Below are 4,704 nucleotides of genomic sequence, written 5' to 3'. Positions count from 1 at the left end.
ACGGGCAACAGCTCTGGTGGACATTCCTGCAGTCAGCATGCCAATTGCACGCTCCCTCAAAACTTGCAACATCTGTGGCATTGTGCTGTGTGATAAAACTGAACATTTTAGAGTGGCCTTTTATTGTGGCCAGCCTAAGGCACACCTGTGCAATAATCACACCTGTGAGGTGGGATGGATTATCTCGGCAAAGGAGAAGTGTTCACTGACACAGATTTAGACAGATTTGTGAACAATATTTGAGGGAAGTGGTCTTTTGTGTATATAGAAAATGTTTTAGATCTTTGAGTTCAGCTCATGAAAAATGGGAGCAAAAACAAAAGTGCTGCATTTATATTTTTGTTCAGTGTAGTTCCGGAACGCACCAGGGCCTTTTCTGAAAAGATCCTGGTATGCGTTCCAGTACGTTCTGGCTCAAATTAAGCACTGGTTACATAACACCTTTCTTCTAAAAGAGCCATGCCAGTGTGCATCTCTCCTCTCTCACGCTCTCTCACGCTCTCTGCAGAGCTCCGCCCTACTCACTCACTCACAAGTTCCTCAGCAACTCTAAAGCCCTGTTTCCACCGAGCAGTACGATACGGTAAGGTTCAGTTGTGGATAGTACCAATGGAACCGTTTCTAAGCATTACCGCTTCTGTTGGGGTACCAGCACACAGATCTGGTACTAAAAGGTGGAGCTGTGAACACTGCAGTCCGTTGATTGGTCAGTAGCAGACTGTCACTCAGCTCAGTGACAGTCTGCTGCGCTGCATGTGTGGGAGACAGCTGCTTGATTTTTTCAGGTGAGCGCTTGTTTGCTAGTTTGTGTGTGAAGTGGAACACAGCACATTGCCATTCTTCTTGGTAGTTGTAGTCTATTGTGTGACATTGAGACATCGCCTGGAAACAAGTGACAGATGTGCTTTAAAAAAAGCGCTGCAACAACACAGATGTTTCATATACAAGACATACATAACAAGCACAGTGTCTCTCGCTCCTTCCCACCCTCAGTCTCTCTGTCAATGCTATGTGCAGAAATAAGATTAATAGCACTAGATTTATTTGAAAGACCATGGAAAACGACTTTTATACCACCCACACCCACAAAGTTTTTTAATTGTTCTAAACTCTAATGGATTTAGGCCCACTGCTGTTTATTTTATCACTTTTTATTTACATAACTGACCTCTATGATTTCTTCATCCAAATCATCAACCTGTCTCTTAGACCCCATTCCACCTAGTCATATTAGACATGATCAAAATATATTTATTAACAGGCTATGTATCACAGTCTTTTATGGTAACTGTAATTAAACCTCTTCTCAAAAAAGCCCACCCTGGATCCAGAGGTGTAATTTGAGGAATTTCAGTCAGGATTTAGAGTGCATCATAGCACTGAGACAGCACTAGTTAAAATTACAAATGATCTTCTAATTGCTTCAAACAAAGGACTCCTCTCTGTACTTGTTTTATTAGATCTTAGTGCGGCATTTGAAACAATTGACCATCAAATTCTGCTACAGAGACTGGAACATTTAATTGGCCTAAAAGGTTCTGCACTAAGCTGGTTTAAATCTTATTTATCTGATCAATTTCAGTTTGTTCACGTTCGTGATGAATCATCTTTACATACTTAAGTTTGTTTTGGAGTTCCACAAGGATCTGTGTTCGCACCAATTCTTTAGCTTTATATATGCTTCCTTTAGGTAACATCATTAGAAATCACTCTGTAAATTTCCAATGTTATGCAGATGATACACAATTATATCTATTGATAAAGCCAGAAGAAATAGATCAATTAACTAAACTTCAAAAATGCCTTACAGACATAAAAACCTGGATGAGCACCAATTTCCTGATGTTAAATTCAGACAAAACTGAAGTTATTGTTCTTGGTCCCAAACAACTCAGAGACTCTTTATCTGATGACATAGTTTCTCTAGATGGCATTGCTCTGGCCTCGAGCACTACCGTAAGAAACCTCGGAGTAATATTTAACCAAGATTTATCTTTTAATTCCCATTTACAACAAACCTCACAGACTGAAATTTTTTAATCTGCATAATATTGCAAAAATTGGACCTATCCTGACCCGAAAAGACACAGAAAAATTGGTCCAGGCATTTGTTACCTCAAGGCTGGATTACTGTAATTCCCTATTATCAAGTAGCTCTAATAAGTCTTTAAAAACTCTCCAGCTAATTCAGAATGCAGCAGCACGTGTACTAACAGGAACTAAGAAACGAGATCATATTTCTCCTGTTTTAGCTTCTCTGCACTGGCTCCCTGTGAAATCCAGAATTGAATTTAAAATCCTACTGTTAACTTATAAAGCTCTAAATGGTCAGGCTCCATCATATCTTAGAGAGCTCATAGTGCCCTATTATCCCACCAGAACACTGCCCTCTGAGAATACAGTGTTACTTGTTGTTCCTAAAGTCTCCAAAAGTAGAACGAGAGCCAGAGTCTTCAGCTATCAGGCTCCTCTCCTGTGGAATCATTTGCCTGTTTCGGTCTGGGAGGCAGATACTGTCTCTAATTTAGGACTAGACAAGACTTTCCTTTTTGATAAAGCTTATAGTTTGGGTTGGCGCAGGCTTGTCTTGGACCAGCCCCTAGTTAGGCCCGGGGGACCTCCTATAATACATCAGGCACCTTCTCTTCTTCTCTTTCTCCCCTCAATTTCTGAAAAGTTGGTTCTTCTTCACTTGCTAACATTCACGTCCTATTACTGCATATCGCCAACTCGGCTTTACTGCATGTCACTAATTCGGCTTCTTCTCCGGAGCCTTTGTGCTCCACTGTCTTGCAGGTTAACTCATATCGCAGCTACGCCTGGATGGTGTGACGTGTGTGGTTGTGCCACTGCTGTGGTCCTGCCTGATGCCTCCTATTACTGCTGCTGTTATCATTAGTCATACTTCTACTGTTATTATACACATTATTATTTGATTATTATTGTCACATACATATACTATCATATATTAATATATAGTTACAATATATTGTAATTGTTATACAATATTACAGGTATTATAATATTATTACTAAAATTAATGTTGTTGTAAGCTACTGTCATTACTGTCTGACCTGCATCTCTCTCTGTTTCTGTCTCTCTCTCTCTGTCTCTGTCTCTCTTTCTGTCTCATTTTGTCATATGGATTACTACAAATTTATTATGTTGATCTGTTCTGTACGACATCTATTGCACATCTGTCCGTCCTGGAAGAGGGATCCCTCCTCAGTTGCTCTTCCTGAGGTTTCTACAATTTTTTCCCCTGTTAAAGGGTTTTTTTGGGGAGTTTTTACTTATCCGGTGTGAGGGTCATAAGGACAGAGGGATGTCATATGCTGTAAAGCCCTGTGAGGTCAATTGTGATTTGTGATACTGGGCTTTATAAATTGAATTGAATTGAATTATAAAGTACAGCATGTGCCTTAACCATAGAGTGCGGACCTTTAGTCCCACAGCTGCAGGGGACCGAAATGTACTGTACAAATGAAGACAAACTTAAAGGGATAGCTCAGATTTTTTGAAGCGGTGTTGTATGGGTTACTTATCCATTAGTCTCGCCACCAGACAATCAGAGATCTCCGGCTTCTGATAGTCTGGGGACACTCCTTTCTAAAGTGTGTTTAACACACCGGCGAAAACGGCCGGCAACAAAGCAACGCCTCTTGCATTTTTGAAAAGGACACGCCCTCCTGGAAATGTGCGTTGGGTTGTGGACTCCCATTTTGAAGCCTCAAGTTTGGCACTTTAATTGTCATCATCTTGTTTTTTTTGAGCCAGGAGTGACTAAATTTGGGAGAGAGGGTGAAGCTGTGGAGGATCAAGGTGTAGATCTGACTAAGAAGCCAAGGGCGCTATCAGCATACAGCCCGTCACTCAAAGTAGCCTACGCTTAATTATATGTTACTTCAAGCCTTAATAAAATGTAAAAGGGTGATTTATTAAAAAAAAGAAAAAAAATCACCCCCTGTACATGAATATTGAAAATACTTAGAGACCAAAACTTTTTTTGTACCAGGTTGTAAACATGTTTATTTCTGCTGTAAAGTTGGGCATTTTAACATGGGGTTCTATGGGGACTGACTGGCTTCTGGAGCCAGCCTCAAGTGGCCATTAGAGGAATTGCAGTTTTTGGTATTTCCGTTTTGGCTTCATTTTTCCATCCCTGGAGGTTGCCGCTTGCAATAAACATGGCGATCTCCATAAACAAAGACCTGTTCCCTGTGTAGATAGAAACAGTACGTTCTAATGAAACAAAGACACAAAGATCCTTATTTTCAGGTGATTATAAAGCCTACTAAAGAAAACATACTTATTATATTATATTCCATTGTATGTAATTTCTGTCAATGTATCCCCCTAAATCCTGCACATTGGACCCTCCAGCTTTAAAAGCACTAATTCTTATATTTCCTATTAAATAGGAACACCACACCACACCACACCTGCTCCAGCCCACATAACAAAATTTGTTATGTAGGGTGGAGCAGGAGACAGCAGACCAAAGAGGCTCAAAAAGATCACTCCTTATTCTGGGGAAACAGCAACTTAACATCACACAACCAAATCAACTGAAAACCAGGACTTAAAGGGCCAGTGTGTAAAATGGGTTGAAAACAGTGACATCAGTGGTCAAATTCTAGATTGTAGGGCTCACTCGCTCACCCCTCCCGTCGGGTAAATGACGGTGGCCTCGTAGGGACAAAA

Source organism: Epinephelus moara, chromosome 19 (assembly GCF_006386435.1).
Source record: "Epinephelus moara isolate mb chromosome 19, YSFRI_EMoa_1.0, whole genome shotgun sequence".
Lineage (NCBI taxonomy): Eukaryota > Metazoa > Chordata > Actinopteri > Perciformes > Serranidae > Epinephelus > Epinephelus moara.
Note: the sequence above shows the minus strand (reverse complement) of the source record.